General features: G+C 42.6%; 1 protein-coding gene across 12 annotated transcripts in view; it reads right to left on the minus strand.

The window, feature by feature from the left end:
- Positions 1-25,879, minus strand: part of arvcfb (ARVCF delta catenin family member b) — a 156,904-nt gene that overhangs the window by 96,969 nt on the left and 34,056 nt on the right. For 11 of the 12 annotated variants that reach the window (XM_069182176.1, XM_069182172.1, XM_069182178.1 and 8 more), the window contains exon 2: positions 18,150-18,224. The gene's annotated coding sequence lies outside the window, so the exon portion shown is untranslated. Of the gene's footprint in view, positions 1-18,149; positions 18,225-22,508; positions 22,689-25,879 lie in introns of all 12 variants that reach the window. The other variant, XM_069182169.1, reaches the window with a different exon arrangement.

Consider the following 25,879-nt stretch of genomic DNA (forward strand, 5'->3'; position numbering starts at 1 on the left):
CCCTCCACTACTTCACTAAACAAATCACCTACCCCACTGATCAAAATGAAATGAGATCAAGTGTTTTGAAACGAAGGATTTAAGGTTGACCTACAAGACCTGCTGGATTGGGGGCTCTCCAGGATCAGGGCTTGTCACTGCTGGTATGCAGTCGTACCTCAAACATTTTGGCACAGTTCAAAACAGTCTGCATTGAACGTCATCCGCAAAACTGAAACAAGCTTCTATGGTTCTAAGAGGAATGCATTACTTAGTGTTTCATGCAGTCTTGTCTATTATCTCCAGTGGCATCAATGGTCATTGTGGCGTTAGCGTATTGTGCACTCTGTCATAAAACCTAACATTCAAACTTACAGATGACAGAGCGGAAATATATTGTTTTGCAAGGAGTACTCGGCTCTTTCACTTCAAGGTCACGGTGGGCTTTCAGCACTGTGGATTTCCGTGAACAACATCAAAGGTGAGCTTAGCCCGGGAGCATTAGTTATCAGTCCTGCCTCACTGTACAGTAGCAAGGGCTTCAAACACGGCATACAGATTAACCAACGCACAATTCAGAAGCGCACAAGATCTCAACGTCAACGCATATTTTACATTTCAGACTGTGAAAGGGGCTTTAAGACTAGAGAACATTCTGGAATTAAAAGCACTGAAGGCAGTATTGGTGGAATCCAGATATGAAAAATGACTTTAAAAGGACACCGTGTTTGTTGGTCTTTCAATGCTATCTGCTTTGCTGCTGCTCCTGCAGTGATTAAATGCGATATCTCCACTCCTAGCAGACTGCATACTACAAAATAGGTTAAAATAGAGAACTGAAACAATGAGATACAATTTATAATGAATGTAATAAAATCACCTCAAAGGACTCCTCTCTCAAAATGTCTGTCTTATTTGGACTTATTCCTCCACTGTCACCCAAACCGTAGCCCAATACAAATACAAACAATGCAGACGTTACTCTTTTCCTCTGCCAATTTCAACATCCCTCAGTGATACATGAACTGCACGAAAGTTTGGGGCAAGGTGCTGATCAGAGACTCAAAAGCAAAATCTTAATTAGGAGCTTAAAAGGGGCTGTGGACTCCTTCTCTTTCAAACCTGACACAGAGGTGTTGATGCCTTGTGCCCAGTGAACTCTACTGAGCAGCTGGGAAAGTATTGGGACCTGGCTGGTGGAACGATTATAGCACACAGGCAAAAAGTTGTGTAGGCTCAGCCTGTGACAGTGTAGCATGCACCACTTCTCTCATTATTTATGCTGAACTGCTTGCGAGATTTTAAACGATGCTGAAAGGAGGTGATTTAGCACTGCATCGGGCACAATTTGCTTTGATTGAGCCTATTGGATAGAAACCCATGGCATTACTGAAGGCCTGATGGGTGTTTTCACACACCTCTTAATGCAAATTCACACACTAGTGAATATGATTGGCAGTGTGCATGCTCATCCATTACCTGACTCAGAAATATGCAAATCTCTAACTTTACAAATGCATTCATATTGCAAGGAGCAGGAAGCTAGAGCTGGGAGACAAGGAAGAACAGCTCAGCTCAACTGATCTTGAGGCCGTTGAGGAGTTATCAAGAGTAATTACAGCCTGTCACTACCAACCCTAGTTACACAGGTCTTTGGGGAGCCTTGCGCCTGTTTTTCATTAACAGGGCTTTCCCTGACAAAAGTCACCTTCACAAATCATCTGTACTTCACTCAGCAATCTGGCTGATAAGGTCTTCATACTATCCAGTGAAGGCACACGAGAGAGAGGCCCTAACAAGGCAGCAGGTCACGAAAATACAGCAGCCACTGATTTTCCTTCTCTTACATGTTTTTTTGTAAGGAGTGGTGATAAGAACTAAAAGAATCATGTCAAACTACATTACAAACTTCAAATAAAGGTGATCCTTAACCTGTTCTTGTAAATACTGGTGGTGCCTCAGAAATACAATGAAGGATCCATCTAGTGCCTAGGTAATGTATTCACAGTTCTTCTCTCACTGAAATCAAACCCCAGGCACACAGCACTGAAAGTGCCTTCCTGCAGCACCATGACTTCTGTACAACGGAGCTCCTGATTGAGTGTGCCCTGCTGCAGTCACAGACTGTCATCATTAAACTTCACAAGCCTACCGCGTCAACTGGAGCTCACTTTAGGGCTGCCCCCAAGCACGAAGCCCACTTCCAACCCTCACAGCGACGCCCCCATGTAACTCCCCAAAAGGCCCCTTCGAGCTCCGACATGCAAGGTAAAGGCGTAGTGTGAAGGACACCGGAGCTTGCAAAAAGAAAAAAAAAATTCTCTTTAAGCAGCACAGGAGTAAGGGACGCATGCAGATCATGGATGGCAGGAACAGCCAGATGTACGTCGGGCTCTTGCAGCGGGTTCCCTTAGGAAGCTGAGAGAGAAGCACCTCCATGGACACAGGGCAGAAGATCAGTGGATAAGAGCTGTATCACAATGATGACTTCATTTATTGCTCAGGCGTCAATAAATACACTGCTGGTTATGCCAACCATCCCCTCTACTGCATTCCAGTTCAGGCCTGCTGATAACCATTAGCACCAAGTGGAATCCAGCCCTATTTTCATCTCTTCCTTTAAACTAAATTGGCATTTTATTTTCCTATGCAGGATTTTCCAAAGACATCCAAACCCAACCCCCAGACAGACAGGTCCATGTACAGTGCTACAGCCCGAACAGTACAACGCTTTTCATCTGCCATTTCCACTAGATGAAAGCTAGAAGTTCATTTTGTCGTCCTTAAAAAATTACAAGGTCCTTCTTATAACTTATGTTAATTCACTACCGTTCAAAAGGTACGGTGATTGTCTCTTGAGAAAGTTGAAGAAAAATTTGCTCAATGTGTAAAGGTCACCTATACAATGACTTTGATGGGGTTTCTTTCAAAATCGACATCGACTCCAGAATTAAGCTCTAATGATATCCTGCATTCTAGGACCGAATTTACAGAAGTCCAGAGAATGCCGTTAAGTTGAAGAATCTGTGGAGGAACAAGAAGACAGCCTGTCTCTATAGTTACACAGGAGCAGGGGCGTGGAGAATGGCAGATGAAAGATGAAAGCAATCAGAAATAATAATTGTGCATTGATGGGCAACCGTCATTGTCACGAATCTCAGGAAACCTTAAATCATTTACAGACTGGTGAAAACAGCTCGATGTTACAATACACAGAATAGGCCCGATTTGCCAGTGTTGCCTTTGAATTTTGTCTTTGTATTGTCATGCTTTTGCAAACCTGAACATCACTCAACATCTTCTTCGCCGTAACCTTTACTTTCACAAAAGTTCCTACAAAACCAAAACAGAACATTGACAAATCACATTGATTATTCCTTTTCATGCATGTTCTGGCGTGCAGTAGTTTTTAAAGCAGAATTCAACAAGAACATGAAGTTTTTATTTGGAAGAATACTTGTTGGTTGACTAGATTGTTCTCTGTTGAAAATTCAACAATTAAGCAAAGTAACTTTTTGAAACTCAGAAAAAACTGGTGTCTTTTTTGACAAAACCAAAACTTACACGGTCAAGCTGTTGTGGAATATAGGTTTAAATAATTGAGGCCCGGAGAAATTGTTAGGTGACAAGTAGACTAAATCACCTCTTCAGTGATGCAATGCCCACCTCTCAGAAAGCTTCATCCTTGACTTCAAATTTAAATTACAAAGGACATTTCTGTCTGAATTCCGCTTCAGATACCTCATTGTGTCCTGGCAGATGACACACATTAACATCTCACTAATGCACAGGAAATATTTAAATTTGACAATACAGCAACTGAGAAAAGACTGACAGTGCATTTAACAATACCAAGAAGTCTTAAGTTGCATTGTTGTTCATTGCAGTGAAGGAAAACAGTAAGCAGACTTTGTACTTAATATTCAAGATTTTATCATTTACTTTATTCTTATTCAGAAAAATCACTCAGAGGATGAAATGAAAAGGCCTTGGACAAAAAACTGCTGCAAAAAAGCTTCATATGATTTGTGTAAGGCACAGAAATACACAGGTGTACCTCAAGGATCCATTTAGGGGAAGGGAGGTGAAAATAAGATTACATTATACGCTGCAGCATGTTGGGATGGTTACTGTGACTAAAATCAGCAGAAGAATGGAAGTTCTGACTTGTGTTAAATTGAAATGGCAAACTTGCATATAAAAGGAAACTTTGCTGCATCCACAAGGGAGGATATTGTTAAGCACAGCGCAAGTAAAGTATTTTCAGCCATTAATTGAAATACATTCAGAGAACTAGTGACACCTCTTCACACAAATGGTTGTATTAGTCAAGAACAAACTTCCCAGCCAGGTTGTTGAAGACGATACCCTGGCTTCCTTCAAGAAACAGCTGAAAGAGATCCTCAGATTTATTAGTTACTCATGACTAATGAAGGGCCAAATATCCTTTCTTATTTTACCAACCTTAAATTCTTAAATATGCAAAGCACATTTCATATCTAAAATTAAAAAATGAGAGAAAGAAAGCAGAACGAGATCTTCATGTGCACAACTAAGGGGTAGGATAATGCTTTATGTTCACCAGCTGTGAAACACCTATACTGCTTGCTTGCTCCAGAGCATACAAAAAAGGAAGGAATACCAATCCTCCAGCTACTTCAAGCAACTTGGGTCTGTCCACTGTTGAGTACTTTGCAATACAAAATACACTTTGCTCCAGGTAGGTAGGTAAGGTCCCCTTTTTAGGCCATAAAGGCCCATGGGGGAATGGGCGGCAAGGACATCTGACACTGGAGGTGGAGGTGATATGGTCAGCATCACGCTCCCGATGGCCTATTACCCCCGCAAGGTACTCATTTGGAAAGCACGCTGAATTGAACTGGTTAAGCACAGCGCAAGTAAGTCTGGGAGGAATTAGAGCAAGCTCCATCGCTTGCCCCTACCTGGGATTGAACCCGGGACCTTCCGGTGAGAAGCTAGACACCCTTGTCATCTGAGCAACCACGGCTCCACACTTGGCTCCAAGACATAAAAAATCCGAACTGTAATTACCTACTGCAAATGATTTCCATAAGAATGATCACCAACAAGAGGACTTTGGCCTACTCTTGCTTCTTTCAGGAAAAGCTCGGATGAGATCCTGTGATCAATTAACAGTAACTAAAGGGGCTAGGGTGGCCAACAGGCCTCTCGTTTGCAAACTTTCCTGTGCTCCCAGGAATGACTCAGTTGCTGTTTCGGCAGCATGGCGCAGTATGTAGTGTAACATTTCAGACCAGCACTGCAGCACTGCTGATCTCGAGAGAGATGGGATAAGCACACTGATCGCTGTATTTTTTTTATCCAAGCTCGTTACAGAAGTATTTTTAGAGCACAATGCATATGCAATCACAGGCACATTTTCAGCCTACTGTAGCTGTGCAGTGTTATCTAGTTCACATTACTCCCAACTAATGGAATTCTGATCTCTTTGATCTCCCTGTACAGATAAAGGAATAGCCTCAAAATGGAAGTGTGTTTCATAAGATTTTAGTAGGTGCACTGAAACTCTAGGTTTCAATTAAAGAGGCCGTACTGGAAAGGACGTCCTCATTTTTGCTTGCTGGTGCAGATTTCTCTGGGGTATAAATCGGAATCAATTAATAGTTGACTGGCCATATAGAAGCCAGGCAATGAAAGAGCATGAACTACAGCAAGTATTAAAAAAGGATGGGGCTGTGCATTTTATATCAGCAAACAGTCTTAAATCACCACTGAATCCAATGAATAAAAATACATTTCCAGCTAAAGTTAGTTCCAAAATTATTTAAACAGATTTTCTACATCTACAATCTCAAGGCAGGAATCTGCTTATAAAGTATTTACAAATGCTGCTCCTGCAAGATCAGTGCTACTTTCTACTCTGTAATCTCTGCTGCCAGATTCTGAGCAAGAGAGAGATAGGTGATGGCTGGCTTTTGTAGTATCTCCAGAGAGCCAGGTGTAAGGTGGGTTGGAAAGAGATCACATTCGTTAAAACTGAATATTCTTCAAGGCATTTTGATTCTCTGCGGAAAGTGGAAACTATTCCTCTTTCCTCTGACTCATGGCTCAAAAGTGCAGCAGCAGTGTGACGTTCTGCTTCACAGACAACTACCGTGTTAAAAGATACCAGCCAAAGCTAAAGGAGAGAGTTTCCAGCTACAATTTATAGCAACTGTCAGGTCCACTTAAATTAGACCAAGGGCCACGACACTAAGAGAGCCGTTTGGCACAGTATCCTCAATGTCGACTTTGAAAGATTAAAACCGCAAGCTTTCTCGCCACTAATCAAGATACTAAAAGGGCTACAGAGAAGCAAAATATCACAAAACAGGTGCCAAAGAAAACGTCAGAAAACACCCTGAAAGAAGGTCTAATTGCCGAAGACATTAATTGGCTTTCCATCTGAATTTCAGGCATGTGTGTAGGATGGCCATATGTGTTGCAAGTCAAAGTCATTTGTTTTCAGTGCAGCCCAGCTAATTCAATCCAGACTTGTACACCTATAAACGGACAGAATAAAATCAGAATGAAAGCATGCATGTTGAAGTGATAGGGACTTCATGTCATGAGTGGCTGGCCCATCCCATATTGTCTTTCAAAGCAGAATAGTAGAGCAACATACAGGAGGAGCCATCACCTGCTCCTTTCATAACACCTGGAGAGCAGATGTGCACATCTGTAATCTGGGTTTCATTTCTGAAAATGAACTGGAGGCCAGAGGAGAAAGCTAGGAGAGCACAAAGCAAGTACTGACGCACATCTTTCAGACTGGAAGGCCAGCGAGCACTTCTGATGATACCAACGAGACCAGGGTGGTTGTTATCAGCAGAACCGACAGTGCTGGCAGAAAAGCCCGTCACAGGGTCTTAATGAGCATTGTGGAACCTCACTTACGCCGATGGGCTTTCACAAAAGAAAAAACTACTGAGCCACATCTGCAGTAGAAGAAAGCAGAAGCTCTGTTTGCTGTGCCCTTGACTCAACAGCGTGCTCGACATGACAGAGATCTGAAGCCAGTCTGTTAAGGGCAGTCAAATATCCCCTTCTAAAAGGAATCTGTGACAAGCACTCTTCTCTCTGGAGAACCTGTCTCCCTTGATAATTATTAGTTTTTAATCGTTTTAGAGCTTTGAGAATTTCCTTATGGGATTGGCAGAATTTTTCATCAACATATAAGACGTGTGATGTAAAGTGAGTGACAGGCGTAATAAAACTAAGGGTTCACTCGTTAATAGCTCAGCACTGAGATTAAATAAAGCACATTATCTATTATGAGTTTTGAAATACTTCAGAGGAAGAAGGGTGTTGACCCACAGAATACAACTAGTCTAAAATACTGCTACTACGGCATTTCATCATCATCATGGCCACCTACAGTATTTGCCATACAAAGACCACCTTTTAAAAACAACTTTGCAGGTCTTCAGTTTTCACAGTCCTTCTCCTTCCCTACATAGCTGCCCCGTCAACTGCTATTTAAGGGTTAATGACATTTCAAAGCAATGGATTGCTGTGATCAAGAGACTGGCTGGCTATCAGTTTACAGGTCATTGACTGGCTACTCCCAGACAATCAGCTGTGTCCAGCACCGACAGAAGAAAGCTGCAGGAGCAGCACTGTATGCCCAACAGGTGTAGGTGTGCACTGTGGTCCCTGACGGTCTTAATAAGCACAAACCACTATGGGCCTATTTTAAGCACTTTAATCCATTCAATATCACAATGCACTGTAATCCTGCAACATTTATTACGAGCAAAGAATGTTGGCACTTAGTGCAGTGACTAGACACAAATCATTACTGTCCTTTTTCCATTTTAAGACCCAAAATATGGATATTTGCATAACGGAATAAAATAAAAAATGAAACAACCTGTAGATCACGTGCTTAACTTCTCAAAGTGCCACAGCCTCAGTGTTTTTTTTTCCACAGGACCACTCTGCACTGTTGAAGAAAACTCAGATTAATACTGTCACTTAAGAAATGTTGGCTAATTCAGGAAACCTACATGTCCGTGGAGCAGGGTTTGGGTGAGGTGGGTTCTTGACATTAAAGTAATGAAAATGTAAAGAATGTTCTAGTGCAGCTGTAATTTGTCCTGGAAATGAACTAATCATGTGACTATGAGTGGTGTTATCACGTAGTGAAGATTTTCACTGCAGGATTCCAATCCCTCCCCTTGCTGAAACATTTTACAGAGTTTATATTTTCTGCAAACACGACACCCCATTTAAGAGCCACTTTTGTAGATCAATACCATTTTTAAAAATTGTTTAAACGCCAACATCACAAAAACATCTCAATCAGAATCCACTAAGACACCTGCATTGATTGTATAACTGTATTCAATTACTCTCTGGAACATCCAATCAAAGGTCAATGCAATCATTTCTGAGCTACTGCACAGCAACACCATAATTTCTAACGCTGCTGTTACTGCTAGTTCTGCAAGTTCAATGTTCACACCATGCTGAGTTTCTGCTCCTGTGTCTTTACAAGTGGTTTCATTACCTTTATATACAGTTCAGCACACCAGCGTTACCGAGAAAAGCCAAATGAAGTCGGTCTGACTTTCAAACCCTTGCTGCAAATTAAATTTTCTTTTCTCCTGCTCCCTTTCCAAAGAGGTTAAATGTTTTAAGGATTGAGACCGGGTCAGCCTACAACAGCTCAATTATCACAGCTCTCCAAGCACAGAAGCACAGTGTTTGACTGGAACTTATGAGTCGGATGGCTTCAGTTTGACTTATTTTGTGGTGTAAATATGCAAACAAAAATTCACCTGCCAAGGAGTTAATCTCTTACAGTATTTATTAAGCTTTGCATATTGGATCCCCTTCTAATTCATCAAATGAAGCAATCCAGAGCAAGAGTCTGGAATATCAACAGCCGTCAGGAGAGGAAATAGAGGATGATAACTACTTCCTTTTGCATTTTGTCAAAATAACAGGCACAGCCAGGGTACCTTACTTCTGCAGCCCAGTCTACGACAGAGCTAAAGAAACATCACTGGCTTGATGACGGAGCTCCGCCGAGTACAGACCCCTTGAGCCAAGACACGGCACCTCCCACATCCGGCCTGACTACCGCAGAGAGCCAGACCTGAGCAGGCGGTCTTCCCCGGGGGCAGCTCCCGAGATGAAGTATCGATCGGGGACGTGGATGCAGCTGGCAGAACGTGTCCGGTCCTACTCAGGCCACGGCAAACCCTAAGCCCATCTGGTGAGTGCCGGGGATTAAAAAAAAAACTGTAGTCATATGGCAAACACCACCCAAAACATCTCTGAAAGTCACACCTGCCCCTCTTCCCCTTCACCGGGAGGTAGTGCGCGATGACTTTCCAACACTGTCAAAGGTGCATAGAAACCTCCATACCCCCGCGGTGTCTCAGATCCCAGGGGCTAGCATGACAAGGAAGATAAGAAGCCCAGCCGTGACGCACATCATCAGTGACTCTCCCAGGCTCGATTCCTACAGTCTAATTATTCTGCACAGAAAAGCAGGGCTAGTATTGATTGTATACGATGCCATTCTGCGGTACCTGACGGAGCACAGAAATAAACCTCCTGTAACCTTGTTAAAAAGAACGAGCTACATGATCGAAAAAGATATTAAACCTCTGAAAGATTTCAGGTATTATGCTTTTTATTACTGCTTGAAATGGTGCCGCTCTGTGCCGCCGTGACAGATGCATGCTGTGAAACAATACGATGCTTATTCACCAGTAAATATCCCCACTGCAGCGAAAAGTCAGGGAAAGATCATGTCGAGACTCGGCACCATTTCCCATAACGCTGCAGGCGTGCTATCCTACTTGCAGCAAACACATCTCAGCAGCAGATTAGATTAGCAAATGCCATTTCTAAGCATTCTATAAATGGAGTATTTGAATCAAGCAATGGCAATGGTATTAAGGTAAATAACCTTTATATGAGCGTGTTGGGGGAAAGGGGCTCAAGCTTCTTTAGTGAACCTCTTGAGAACTTCCAATGCAGAGGACCTCAGTACAACCCCCAACACAACTAGCTCAGAACCACTGTGTCCAGCTGTAATGGAAATAGTCAATCTGAAGACAGTTTTCCTTATTAGCTGCAGGACCACTCCTGGACTCCAATGCACTCAAAAATCCCATCCAGAAGCAGAGCAGAGCAGAAACCGGTTAATGGAAAAAGTATCGATCCGCTCTGTAACCCAAAAGATCGAGGCCCACAGCGCTGGCATTTCTGAACTCAATTCCAGCTCTTTAGCCAGGCTATCACTTCAAGATTAAGAACAAAAGAAAATGCATGACAGTGTTCCTCTCAACCAGTCAATCTCCTTCGCTTCTGGGAGCTTTAGGGAACTCCAGGTAAGTCAGATCCATTATGGATATGTTATGGGTCTCCATTATACAGCTGGGAATTCTACAGGGATGATTTGAGTGAAGTGTCTTCCTCTAGGGTACAACAACCTTGGATTGGTACACATGAACTTCCACATTTGGAGAAAAGACCCCATAATCGTGATGATGCATGTTCGAACTGCACAGCAGACACCTGTGGAGAAGAGTGTAGGCTACCTTCTTAAAGGAGTTCCATGTTTCAATAGAAGGGTTCAGCTCAGGATCAGACACCAGAATGGAAAGTCTAAGACCTTCTGAGCAGATGGTCTGTCTTATACTGCAGCTCAGTGCCATGTACCAGCTTCATAGAAAGAGGAGGCCTCTCAAGGTCACTGAAGATCAGAGACCGTGGAAGAGTAGAGGTGTCAACATCAGGGCTTTGGCTAAATCTTCTTCTGGGCTTGTACAATCTACACCTTCCCCACACCCCCCCTTAATTCAAGAGGTGAAGCAGTTTCTCATTCGTCCCCCCAGTCAGCTGGGCAGAGGAGGCTGCAAGTGCTTTGGAATCCTTAAAAATAAAAACTTTAATATGCAACAGATTATTTTCCAGTGTCACAGTACCAATTCAGGACTCAACAGCACAGAATGAGCAGAGAAATGAAAGGGTATCTGCAGTCCCAATTTCTCAGACAGGTTATTAACTCTCGGCAACAAAATAAATTCATGGACGTTGCAGAAAAATGTTACAAATTTCAAATTAAGCACAAAATCATGAACTTTGTGAAAGTACTGGAAGTCACCATCTTGTCACAAACTGGGATTCGTGTTCCCGCGAATTGTGACATTGAGCGGCCCTTCCTGGTCACTAGTCACCGTCATGACTAATGTACTGTGATGTACAAGCAAATAAGTACAGGTTGTATAGCAAACATTCCACCGCAAAAATGTTCCAACATTAACTCTGCAGGCAGATCACAAGTAATTGGCAGCAATTACATCTTGAAATGGGAAATTTTGTTGCCTCGTTCTGAATTACTGAACACAGGCGCTGCGCATACCTGGAAATGTAGTCTATTTTGTGATGTCATTTGGAATTTTTAAAAGTTGCTGTGCACATTTTACTTTTATTGTGGTTCAAAATGAGCTCATCACTGCCGATTCTTTCTAACCCCAAAATATAAAATAAAATAAATATATTCAAATTATATTGCGGTTCCCCTTCAGGAAGTAAAGTGCATGTACATTCAATACATTAACATCTCATTCCTGTTTAAAACCTTCACTTATTACATAGTAAAAAACTACTGAAAGCTTAAAAGCTGGAAGTGAACAATGCAAACATATTACAACCAAGCCCTTCAGCAATCTTCTTTTGCTTTTTAAATTTCACATAAAAAAGGTAATTCACTTTAGTCTAAACTGCTAGAGCAAAATACAGTCTCAACAAAATTAAAGATACATGCAATAAATATTCCCATCATAACAAGCTTTATAAAAGGCCTCCTTACTGAATAACATGTAAAACACTCACCCTTGGGCATCTCCAAAGAAAGTGAAGATTCAGACTGAGAAATATCAGATTACACACGACAGTTCTGTTAGGAAGCACCGCTGAAGTGGAGCTACCTGCTGTCAATTCAATGTTTCCATTTTCCAGAGAGTGAAAATGCCTCAAAGTGTTTACAGCATGTGCAACCAGGGCCTCCTGCGCAAAAATCAATATCTGATGCCCGACGCCAAGTAATGCAAAACGACTCCCGAAGCAGCCAAATCAAGTGAGAAAGACAGTTTTATCGACGCGCTAGAAATACAGCGTTTCACAGGCTGGCCCAACACAATGACGCCTGCAAACACAACAATTGGATGGTAGGAGGACGATCACAGCTGTGGGAAGTGTGCACAAAACTGGGGGTGCAGAACACTTCAGCTTCCGCTCATAAAAGGGCAATCAGGGGTCCCCGCATTTGGTCTTGGGGGCACTGGTCCTGGTGCACCAGCACCTGAAGTGCTGGATGAAGGTAGCAGATTGGTCCCTTTAGCCAAGGATGAGCTGATTCAAGTCATTCTAAGCCCAGCCTGACTGAAAACCTCTACAAACCACAGGAAACTCCACAGGAAAAGAAATAATCATAAACAAATCCACCACCGGGAACACATCCACTACAACCTTCCTAGCCTGGTCTTGGTGACCTCAATGTCTGCACTCTCTTCTTCCAGCCGGACTGCCAGCTGCTAAATTAAACCCTTAATTGCACTAATAATGCAGCTACTTAGACCTCTTCAATTATTCTCGGCTTCTAAAGGAGCTGCAGCTCTCGGGTGACTTCTAAATATTTCTAGGCAAGTTCAAAATCTTGAAAGAAATCATAAAAGTATAATGACTTCCTTATATTTAGGGTTTTATTACATTCAAATCTGAAGTGGAGGAAAGGAAAGCTGACACATGGGTCACAAGGACGTGGCTGTGCATTGGAAGATGATATCTGGGAAGAAGGGGCAGGTAAGTACAATATGAGCTTTCTCTACATCTGCCAAAATACAGCAAAGCCATTCAAATTTATTGCAACATGGAATGCAATGAAGGCTTCAGCATTTCTCATTTTTATTAACACACAGCACAGACCCCCTGTTCCATCTATCCTGTATATACACACTGCAGCACAATTTCATTGTTCCCTGCCAAGTTCTTTTTATGGCTACGTTTTCTCCATATTTGGCTTAATGCAGCTGAAAACGAACTTCCAAGTCTGCTGACGGAACACACAGACCTGATTTAGAAGGACTGCTAATTTTACATTAGCGATGTTGGATTAAGGGGAAAATTCCTGACATAGAATAGAGGGGCCTGGCTTTGTCTCTTATTGCTCTAACAGTCCAAAACTGGCCAGTTAGGGATATTCACCAGAAAACGCCAGCTTTCTTTCTCTCATACCTCACTTCCCTTTACATACAGCAGTCTTACAACTGCAAGACATCCTGCTCATATTCTTCAACAGAAAAGACATGACACATTTCCTCATTTCTCATGCACCAATTTATTTAGTACCGTTTAAAAGAAAAATGGCTGAAAAGTTGACGTCCCGCTCTGATGCCAAATAATTGCAAAAAAAACCCCACTCCTGGATTAAGGGAGGTGGTGGGTCAGCCTGATCCCGAATCCTACGCAATCGTTTGAAAGGAAACCCATTGAAAGTCACAGCCCAACTGCCTCTCCTTATCTCTCAAGTCTCTCAGTGATTCCAATTAACATTCCTTTCCCGTTTAGAACAGTATCTCAGAATAGAGGAGGGGAAAAAAGCCTTCCATTCCTCTCTCTCACACACACACACACCCACACTGATCAGAACCCTCGGTGTTACACAGACCAACGATAACTACCTTTTACAAAGGCAAAAAATGTGTCTGCTTTCTTCGGAACACAATTAACGTAGGAAGTAAAAACCAGGTTGTTGTCAATATAAAAACATGATCATTATTTAGCCTTCAGTTTGCACTCCTGGAATTTGAAAGCGGCCCCCTTGTTCCACTGATCCCCCCTCCATCGCTCTTTAGGCTGCAGAGCATCTGAGTGGGGCCCTGCTGAGGACGGGGCAAGTCTGTAGCCCCCTTGAGTGGACCCCTGCCCAAGACCAGCAGCAGAGCCGGCGATTCCCATAACCTGAGGGCACAGCAGAGGACACAGCGGCAACTGCGGCAGACGGTGCGATCCCGGAGTCACCGGGAACACCAGCACTGATTAAGCAAAGGGCACCGCTGGGTACGGGCTTCACGCGGGGCATCGGGTGGCAGAGGGAGCCAAGTGGAGTGTCGGTAAACACCAGGGAAGTAGCAGTTTTCCCACAGCAATAAACCCTGGGGTGCCGGACCGAGATTGTTTAGTGGTGAAAAGTCCCTTTCAAATCCAGGGACAAAAGGGACAGATTTAAAGAGGTTATTTTAATGGAGCCTAACACTTCACCTCAGGGAAAAAAAGGCAGTTCTTCCAATTCATAAAAAAAAGATGTAAATTTCAAATTGGCAGCTGATGAAATGCCACTGGATTAAAAAAAGGGTGCGCTGTCACTCAGCTCTTAACACCTGCAGCAACACTTTTTTGGGGAAACAAAACCACAAAGCTGCTTAAGCTGCTTCTGATAAGGCTGCAGTACCCAAATCCGGCGATGCTCTCAAAGACCATCAGGGATATGGCATCACACAGCCCACTGAGATGAACACACAAGATTCTTGCCAAAAGGCATGTATTAATAAAATATCAGAGTAACAATGGTGGTAACTACCAACTTCTACTGAAGATTAATAGTATTTTCAAAAAATATAATTCTGATTGTTGCCTGAACCACTCTCCTAACTCTACGGTTGTCTGCAGAAGGTACGTTGATCCATCTCTAAGAATTTAGAAGTGTAGTAAACAGCTTATTATCCATTAATAAAGTAATTCCTAAACTAAAGTATGAAAAACACAGGGGCTAAACTCATTTCCCTTGGGACCCTAAATGAAGCTTATTCACTGAACAGGTCAGACTTTGATTCCAATGTGTTTCAATAACGCATCTCAGACCCAATGCTATCCGTGCAAGGCGGACTCCGTAGCTAAACACGGGACTCCTGAATGTGATTCCAAGAACAAAGAGTTTGAGGTGTTGCCTGAAGAGAAGCAGGGCACTTTAGATTGTGCTACACTTAAAAAAAAAACATCTGAAGGCCCCACTTATAAGGTTTAATGCAATTACACAGACTCCTCTTTCAAAGGAATTAAGGGTCCTATTTACTAAAATCAATACTCTTCTAGGCAGACTAAAGTAGCGGCTTATAGCTTGGGGGAGGGAAAAAATAGCGACACGGGCAGAACTGAAAATCAGATTCCGCTGAAAGCGCCTGCACCACGCAAGGCCGGCGTGCTCGGAGCAGAAACTCCACCACGCATTCAGAAAATGCAGCAAACGACGCCAGACAGCAACGTTATTCAGATCAGCCCCGGGCACCCCCGAGAGAGAACATGTCTTCCCTATATGGCTTCATGCCAGAAGATTAATTTCCACTTTCAAACTATTAAACTGGCTTTTCATATTTTGACTCCCAAGACGGTGCACCAGTGATTAATTAACACACACTTCATCTTAAACAGAAGAGGTTTTAGGGTGACCTTGTTTTGAATTAACACTGGGGGATAGCGGTCCATTTTGCTGCCTGTTTAGCCTGGGTTTCCTTTCCCTCTTGGTGGAAATTTGCAGGAGGAAGGAAAACCAAGCCAGAATCATTTCCTACACATCTGCCAGGTTTAATGAGATGAAGGTGACTGGGCATTGTTAAAACAAAAGAAACTGCAAGACCCCTGATTGGAAAGTAAATCCATGTTTCGTGATCGTGAAGGGTTTTTCATGCTCAGGCCCATGAACAGCAGGTAGGCTGGCGAGGGCCATACAATCTCCGAGTGCTCAATGACCTCCCCAAGGACACAGCTGGGGGCCCTTGAAAATGCTTCACATCCACACCTCCCAGGGAAGCAGAAAGTGATTGAGGGAGACAGGGCAGATAGGAAACAAGCAGAGGTGATTACAAAAACCCAGCCCCCCCCCCCACAAACATGAGCCCCCCTCTCACGGTCTACCCTTATGCCAGGATTGAAAGCAAATATTTATGAAAGCATTTCCATTCCATCTTAAGAACAGATCTCCAGCCAAGAGCTGTTAACCTTCTGTCCCAGCCCACTCATTCTTCGAACTACTAACACCCAGTGAAGCAGCCACTGGAGATCGGTTTTGCACTGCGTGGCTGCTTCTGCTGAATGGATCTGCGAAGCATGCATGGCTCTAGCTCAGCCTGAGGAATGCGTTCAGGCTGGAAACAAACAGTTCTGGTCTAGGTCTTTTGCAATCGGAAAATGCAGAAAGTCCAAGTGATGTGTTCACAAAAACCAAAGAGGTCACATGGTTGACTCCAGAACAGTCAGCTGACCAGATGAGGACAGATTTGATCACCTCTGTCAATTTGCTGGTAATTTTGGTATTTGGTATATCCAAAAGCAATCCAATTTGCAAGAAAACACGGTGTTTGAAAGGCACAGTACAATGCAAATGGCAGAAGTGAAAAAGCATTTACTAATAAGAAATCCATGCATTTTTGTTTTAAAGTGTGGCTATCACAAAGTGCTGTACATACTGTACAGTATATTGAATAATATGACAATAGCCGACTGTAAGAATTAATGTAGCATAACCGATAAATTAAATAAGAGTTTGAGAGAATACTACAATCCTGCAGACAAAGATTAAAAAAACATGAAAGCTCTCACCAGGGCAGAGCACTGCATTGCTATGAGAGCTTGTCAACCTCAGAGCAAAGAGCAACTGCATTACTTATTCCAGCTTTTGTTTTTACAAATGGAAGTTTGCAGAATGGCTGCAATTCATATTTGTCATTCCAACAGAATAACATGTTTCTTCTGACAATTAAGTCTTTGAGCGGGGTTACAAATTGTTTCCGTCACAACAGGCAGATGTGCAGATCTGTGCCTTTTAACCAATGGCTGCAAGCAAGTTCTAAAAGTCACCTTAATGCAACATTTTGTTGTTTGGTAGTTCTGTAACATGCAGTATGAGAGCAATTGGTTTCATGTCAAGAAGAGTTACTTTAATCAATGCCCTTGCAACACACAGCTTTTAGTCTCCAAACCCCAGTGAGTAAGTGCTGCTCAAAGAGTTTTTCCAGGGTTTCAGCAAGGGAATTGCTTCATGCAAATTAAAAGTCTTCATCTCAAAAGAGTCTAACAAGGCTAACATTTCCATGTGATGTGAAAGTAATGTGCCTTTAAATCATTTTGCAGCCCTGGTCAAATACCAGCATCCTACCACCGAATACAACACAGGCCATTACTCCCCTTCGCAAATGATACACATTTACAACTACTGTGATGTAAAGCCCAAATCGCATGGCGCACAGTTACAGCACCAAAGTATTCTGCAAACACAAAGAATGCTTTCAAAGGTATAGAAAAAAAATCAAGTTGTCTTCCTCTGGGTGCCCCTGCAAGTTCTTTAACCGATTTCAGGCCAGTATACTGTAACAAATGAGGCCGTTTATCTGCAAAAAGTTAATTGCACATTTACACAAATTAAGCTCAGATCTCAAAATAAATAAGCCTCAGTAACACCTCCTTTGAGCTCGTTTTCAGGGAAGGGACAAGATAAATTGGTGGGCTACTTCCCCGCTGGTAGCAAAAGTTCAACTGCCACACATCCTAATGCAACTGGACACAGTGGCTAGGAAAAGGAGGAAAAGGATTTGTACACAATCTGCGACTTTGCAAGCAACAGATCAGTTCACAGAGATACTAGAGGCAGGAGAGGCCACAGAAAACGAGCCCCCCACCCTAGAGAAATCAAGTAATGCAATATTAATGCTTCCATCGATGCAAAAAGTGATCAAAGGCTATTAGGTTCAACCCAGATTATAACGCAAGTCAGGTATTGTTAATTGATACAAATGATTGTTCAAATTTCATTTGTTTAGAACACACATTGATTTTTGGGATATGACCAGACAGAGCTCTCTCTCTCGCCGTTTCTGTTGCGTGCACTGCCTCAGTAAATTTAATTACGTCTGCTGTAGTCAGAGCAACATTTCTCTCTGAGGCAAAGCACTATGACAGACCATGTTTATTTTTTATCTGTAGGCTTGGACTTCAGGGCCCATTATCACTGCGAAATATACAATATAGTGGAACAGATATTTTGCACATTAAAACTACTACCCCCACTACCAAATAGCAGAGCTGAAAACTGAAATTGTAAGCAAAACCTTAGCAACGGTGAAAGACTGCTGTACCTTTGGATGAAGGAGAAGACCCATAAAAATCTCAGGCCACTTTAGCATCTATCCAGTCCACTTTCCTTGCTGAGCCTGAAAGACAACAGAAAAAAAAGAAAACCACTTTAAAACATCCCTCTTTTCAAAGAAAGCAATCGAAGACCAATAAAATACCAGATTGATCGGAAACAAAAATAAAGCCTTCAAAGAACAGAGAAGCAGATGAGTTCGTTTTAACAGGGGCTAGAAGATGACACAGACTGAAATGATTTCTATATGAAGTGCTTTAAGACAAATTAAGTTGCAAAACCCCGACACTGAAATTATACACACATCAATCTCAGTTTTCTCTTTGTTTGTAGTTTTTCATTAAAACACAGAGGAGACTTAATTACCAGAGATTATAGCTCAATGTGTGGCAGTAATGAGCTTGCTGCAGTTCATAATCTATGATAATTCTTGGTGTGTACAGAACATATTGCAATTCAATGTCAAAGTAACAAAATGTGACCGTTACATTCTTCACTTGACTTAAACAGGATTGTGCCGTTTTTCTAAACTTTATGCAAAGTGCTACTTGATGTAACATGAAATTGCACTGAGAACAACTGTAACAAACATTAAGAGGCACAGTATGGTTGTTTAACTTTTAACCTTTAAACTAAGTTACTTTTTTTTTTTACTTTACAGCCATGAACACACTCAGAAAAGGATTAAACAACTTACTTTAAAATGTCAACATCAAGTAATGGGGCCTATATAGTACAAAAATAATTGGTAAGGGGGCTCGAAAGGTTTGTTAATAATCCAGACCTACTGTAGGCAGAATAGCCCCATTTCAGAACATATAATAGTGTCAATATTCCAAAGCATTTGAATAATGCCTTACAATAGCTGGAGGCTGTAGAACAAGAGAAGATACTTGACAGGGAGTGCATTACTGGGATATGCCCCGCTGTGGGATATAAAAGCTTAACCCAGTTTCAGGTGAAGTGCGTTCTGAGGGAAGAGTTTCCACTGCACTGCGCAGAGCGCCAGGGCTCCGCTCCCTGGAGGAGCAGGGACACCGCTCTGCCCGACAGCCAAGACAGTCCGGCCACCTTGGTTCTGGTTCCGGCCAGGAGAGGAGCCTGGAATTCCACTTTCTCTCAACCCAGCAGTGGGCAGCCCTCACAACTTCCACGCCCCTGTCATGTGGGGTCCATTACTGCGATCGGACACACAATTCCAGCCTGCCGGACACCCGGACTGGGATCAGCCTCTGGACTCATGACCATGACCAGTAATGGCGTCCTGTGGTCGCACTGCTGCTCTCACAGGGTGATATTTATCAGACGCTGCCTGTATACAGTTCACTCCACGCCTGCATGTCCATATTCCCCATCTCAAGGTCATCATCTTCCCAGCGAGCAGTTTCTCAATATTCCTACTTATTGCAGCTGTTGGGAAAGAAACTCTGCACGTCTCCAAGCCATCTCAGCTTCAGGGCTTATTAAATAAAGAAAGCTAGATATTCTGTAAGAGTGGTCAGCACCAGGCTAATGTGCAAAGCAAGGATGAGTGCAAAATTGCAGCATTTCTTTCTTCATAAAGATAAAATATACGATATGCCTTAGGAATAAGAGTCTTAAGTCAAAGTGCATATGCAAGACAAAACCTGAAAACTGGACATACAGTATGCTGCATTTCTAAATGGAAAACTGCACATTTTGCCACCACACTCATCTGACAACGAAAGGGTTAACAGCCTCTGTGTCATGTTTTCTTTTGTCCTGGGGCTCTTTCGTTTTTCAGAGTTCCTGATCTGATTTTCCAAGCAAACTGGAGCGGAACTCCAAGCCCGACGCCGCATCAAAAGGCAAAGACCTTTAAAGGGGCTTCTATAGACAAGCCAGTTCAATACAGAGAAATGCCAGCCTGCTCTGCGCTCTTGAAACCTGGTTACAGCGGGTGCCGTCTCCAGCCGATGCCGATGAGTTGGGGCTTCTCTCATCTGAAACCGCTGGCTGGCCAAAGGAATGAACTGGCTGTAGGGAGAATGAAGATGTGTTGCACAGAGCACAGATCTCCCCTTGTCTCACACTGTCCCATTCTGTTTACGTACAGTACTGCTCCCTCTCTAACCAAAATTCTGGTCAGGCTTAAACCTTAGAACAATAACCAAAGGGGAAATCATTCTGAAGCAACCCAAAACCGAAATAATCTGGTTTTAAAAGGACATGCGCACTGTCATACATTCTTCCTTCACACGTGGTTGTGCAAACACAGCAACACTACCACGCCTAGTGTCTTTGGAAGGGTAACAATTAACTGTTAACGAGGGTCAATGCCAGGGAAGAACAGTGTAAAGCAGAGATCCACATGGATGTAGGTCAGTCAGGGGTCACCTTCCTTTCACAAAATGTTGGGAACACCGGCAATGAACTATGGTTCTATCCCAACTTGGGAGTGCCAAATTCACAGCCCATTCTTGTGAAAAGACATTTCTAAATTTAAAAAAAAGTACACACTGTAGCAGTCATTTCCTCTCCTGAATGTAAAGCACTTTGGGATCCATCAAAAAAGCACTCTTATAATTAGTGTTAGCGGGAAAAAAAGACAAACTGGGCAAAGCTGGCCTATACTGCACGTGGAGGATAACAAATGAGCTAGAAAATTCAAAAAACAATATTTGAAAGACGCAGTACTCTCTTGTAGTGTTGCGGGGTTCTGAGTACTGTAGGGCAAATCTGATTTCGGGCCTACTGTGGTACTCAGATCCACAATTTCAGCCAGAACAATAGAAGAGAAACAGAATGAACAGTTTCCATTCCCTAAGTAACACAGAGTGCTACACAGTGTGCAAAAACGCTGATTCTCCTCTTTAACAGTTTATAGCTTTAAAAGTAATCTAACTAAAACATCATAACCAGAAAAAAGGTTTTTTACACTGTTTTTCATTCAGCCACTGCCTGTTAAATCTTCACACGGACCAAATTACTACATTTTAGATGATATCATATGCAGCAGATCATTGAACACTGCAGTTACTTTCCCACCAAATATATTTTTGATGAGAAATGCAGTATTGAAATAAATGTAGCATGATAACGCAGGGCAAAGCTGTTAAGATCCAACATCTGACTGCTTTTCAGACCCAAGAAGTGTCGTATTTTTAAAAATAAAGGTGAGAGAAAAACAACATGAGCTGCAGACAGTCTTCACAGATGACAGCGCTTTCATTCCATTAAGAACAACAGTTAAAATACACCCACAGCCCACATGAGAGAGAGTGTTCTTCACTGCACTTAAGCCAGACAAACATCAGGCTTCCCTGAACATAAGAGAGTGCAGCTGATGGGACCAAGGATACAAATCAGTTCAGGAGCAATTGGTTCCAGTTCACAAAGACTGTCCTGAAATCCTTAATTAGGAAGCTCCAAGACAGAGACTAGCCACTGTCACTACAGCATTAGACCAGACTACCACTCTCAGTCATCTCAAGCATGAACCTGGACACTCTTCATACAGGAACATCAACATACGGCAGGCTGGCTCCTGACCTACAAATAAAATAGCTGTTTCTAATTACAAGCAGACAAAAGGACAGACGTGGAGACTGAAGCATGTAACTATTACTGGACAGTGATGAAAAAACACTTTATATGACTGAATAACTGTACAATTCTGTGGCGGCAACTGCTGCAGTACCTGGGTTACTGAATTAGGGACAGATTAGTGGAAAACCAGCTGGACAGAAGGTTCAGACAAAAGCACACACTGGGATTCCTGCCACACCTACCTGTGTGAATGCAGACACCCTCCTTGCACACCTTAAATGTCTCCCACACAAATCACTTTGGTCCATTTAGCTTGGAGCATGCTGTTAGCTACCATTACATGAGAATGACAAATTGCACGTAATAGAGCAGACAGCATTTCGCTGCCACAAAAATGTGCTCATGCTTTGCTCACGTTAGCACGGCATACCAAGCCAGACCCTTAAGCGATATAAATCACACATCGAGTGAGACCGTTGGGAAACATTTAAGAAACATTCACAAGAAGAACGATGCCCTAATCTGTGAACCACCCAGAGAATCCAGGCAGGACTGAAACATCAGGCTACGACACCAGATCCAAGATTGATGGGGAGGTCACCAGGAAGAGAGCAGATTCTGGAGAACTCTGCTGCCATGCTCCCTGATTATGGCTGAAATCAACCAAAGATGAAGAAGGCTGCCCCCCCACCCAATTACATTAAGCAGCCTAGCCCTGTTGTTGAAGGCGATACCCTGGCTTCTTCCAGGAAATGGCTGGATGAGATCCTTGGATCAATTAACTACTAATGACTACTAACGACTCATGAGCTTGTTGGGCAAAAAGGCCTCCTCTCACCTCCCATGTTTTCATGGCACAGTGATTTCCTGAAGAAGCCAGTTGTTCTTTGGGGTGCGTCTTTAATCGAAAGGTGGTCTAGGAGCGATGCACACCAGTGTCACGGTAACAAACAGTCCACATCAGATCAGCTCCGAAACTGAAGCGGTGCCCATTTCCGGTTCAATTCCATTGCATTTTCTGCAGGGACAGCAGAAAGCAAGGTCACCAAAATGAACGAAACATTCATCAAAACGAATATCTCGTGGTCTGTTCTTGACAAGCAGCTATCCATCGCCTTTGTCACTCGCTTTTACCAAGCAAAGAATAATTAAGAACATTGCAAACCAGAGGAAACTTTAACTGGGAAAAACCTGCCGATTGTATTCTGGTACACTGCACAGCCACATGGGTTCACTCGATTCTTAAACAAAAAGCCCACAGGCCTCTGTCAACAAAACTAGCGAAATCTGACAGACCAAATTTTCAGGAGTCTTTCATATGGTTTCAGAAAAAAAACATTATATTCTAAAAGAAAAGAGGAAAAATCCCAAAGCCTGTTTGTTATGAATCCAGGGAAAGCAGCCTAGATAAATGAACAGGTTCTTCTGTTATCAGATGGAATTAACCGAAAAGGTGGGTTGCGCGATTCTCCAGGGGGAACTCCAATTCAATAAAAAATATTACAAAAGCCGGTCACAAACTGCTGTCACAGCCATTGCAAGCTAACAAAGGAGGTGCGACTTGAATTTTTTTGTCTTAAAGGGAGCAGGCTCTGTGTTGTGAGAGCCAGACGCGATGACACCGCAGACACCATCCTCAGTAGTGCTGACCTTTAATACACTGCATTGATTCAGACCAATGGCGACAAATTGCTGTGTATTTTAATGGCCCCATTCCAAAGGAGGCAAACAGGGAATATGTTATTATTCAGTCACTAAACAGGACTGGTGACAGACAATACGACCTTTACCTAATTCCGTAAATGGGGTGAAAAGATGCATGCAATTTAATTGGAGTGGCATTTAAAGACATCCCCTTGCACAAGCTGATAGTTTGGCCATTTCCTCCAGCAAAAGCCGAGACAACTTAGGCATTCAAATTTAATTTACTATATACTTGAAGCCTCTTCATTCCAACTCTATCAATTCTTCCGTATATGAATCGGATATGAATCTTGACTGCTTGTCGAGTCTTGGTTGGGTAACACTGTGGAAACAGCAGTTTCCACAAAAAGAAGATACATTAAAAGTAAAAAAAAGATTCCATTTATTAGTTTGTGCAGAGAAAAAGGAACCCACAAATACCACCAATCAATCCGTTTCAGTTTGTTAGCAGGCAGAACATTTGTTTTTTAAATGTCTGTTTCAAGATGCTGCTGCAAAAAATGGCCAAAACCGAAAGGGAAAAATCAAAAATCTGTTTCATTTACCAGACAAAAAGCCTGGACCCAGATTGACAATAGCGAAACAGACTGTTCTAGTAGGTAGCGCTCTCCAAACTTTTTCAGTGTGCAGGACATTTTAAACGCCTTATGTTTTTCACAGCACACCAAATCAATTTAGAATGATCAGCACCAGTAATGCAAGACATAACATTCAGCTTGAACCGAAACAGACAACAAATTAAATAAGAAATATTTCGGCTACAGTGGGGGCAGGAGAGGGGTGGCGGGCACAATTCCTGTCTTACATGTTGAGAGGGTCTGGTTTTCTTTCCACCTCAGCCCTTAATTATTTAATGGAACTCATTATTTCCTTAATTGGACAGGCTGAAGAAGGCTGCTGAACCCACAAGGACCAGAGTTGGGCTCCCCTGATCGGGAGTCAAGGAAAGATCGGCGAACCTTCAGTGGAGATTCAGCTCACACACTCCCATCTGGACAGGCTTTGTGTTTTTTATTTTCCACTGAATTTCAGATTCGAAGACAGGACACACGATGAGGCAGAGGTTGGGTCTTCGTTGCGAAATAATTCACAAAGATAAGCGCGATCCCTCTGCTCTTGTAGGCAGCCAGTTTCAAAACTGACGGCTCGCGTATGAACAAGTGAGTGGGAGGCTTGCATTTTTCTCCCAGGAAGACTTTGCTCAGAGCTCCGCGCTCTCTTGTAATTTGACGCTGCGGTGAAAATGAAATATGACATCGTAGAAAACACCCCTCCCGGGCCTACCGACGTTTAACCAGGTGTCATGTCTGCTATAACTCCCATACACAAAAAAAGGAAATAATTTAACAGGCAGATCGGGCTGTAAGTCAATGATGGTGAAATCACCAGACCTTCCAGGTCAGTTGTGTTCAGTATTGTGGCACAACCAGCTCCTTAACCATTTCCCTGATTTATAATTGATGCAATTTATATAATTATGCAACTAGCTGTACTAATCACCTTTGCTGGAATATATTTCAAGGTCTTCTAACCACTTCTGTAAACGATGTACCAGCTAAATACACCATAGAACAAGTGTGTGAATTTCAATTCACGCAGTTATAAATGTACTCTATAAAAGGCTTTTCTTTCTCCCCACATAAATGTGGTAATGAGTCCTGCATATTCCCGTTCCAATCCGACCAGGAGATTTGGAATTTCAGCAGAACCGTCTCTTCCCCTCCCCCAACTCTCCACAGACTCAACACCCCTCTGACATCTATTTAAACTATAATCCACAGTCTACAGCAAAAGACAAGCACAGCGAAATACACAACAAGGCTACATTATAGCACCGATGTGAACCGTGAACTACAGTCACAAGGAAATACACATTACTATCAAAACAATGGAACAGAGATTTGGCAGAAGGAATATCCTACAACCATATGGGATTCTGCTGGAGCATATTTTACAAAGCAGACTCTGGCTCTTCACATGTCCTGTCTTTTAATTTCAAATTCAGCGGAATTAAAATAAAAGTTCCGTCCAAATTGAAGAAGACAGGCTGAACACCTCCAATGGGAAAGCGTGCCGATCTTTCCCGGACTTCAGACCAGGGAAGACATGGCTGTCCAGCAGGTTTTATACATCTTCTCAAGAGCAAGAAAAGGCGCTGGCTACTCCAAGTAAGCAAAATAGTTCAATCAGGTAATTAAGGGCTCAGGTGCAAAGAAACCCAGAAATCTTCTGTCCTCCAGGAGTAGAGTTTTGCAATCCCGGTGTAGAGATTTTTGAAACAAGACAGGACAGCTACAGAAGCCACAGTAAGTATCAAGCGAGGGTTTGCAAAGATGAAACTCTGGTTTAGTTCCAGTTGGTCAGAAACTATGGGTTGATTTCTCAAAACTATGGGTGAAAAACATACATGCTTTTATTAAGAAACCAATCACAGTGTGCCCAAGCAGCACAATAAGTTATTAAACATGAATTTCACCTTTTTTTAAAAGATCTCATCGAATATTA

Source organism: Lepisosteus oculatus, chromosome 22, assembly GCF_040954835.1.
Source record: "Lepisosteus oculatus isolate fLepOcu1 chromosome 22, fLepOcu1.hap2, whole genome shotgun sequence".
NCBI lineage: Eukaryota > Metazoa > Chordata > Actinopteri > Semionotiformes > Lepisosteidae > Lepisosteus > Lepisosteus oculatus.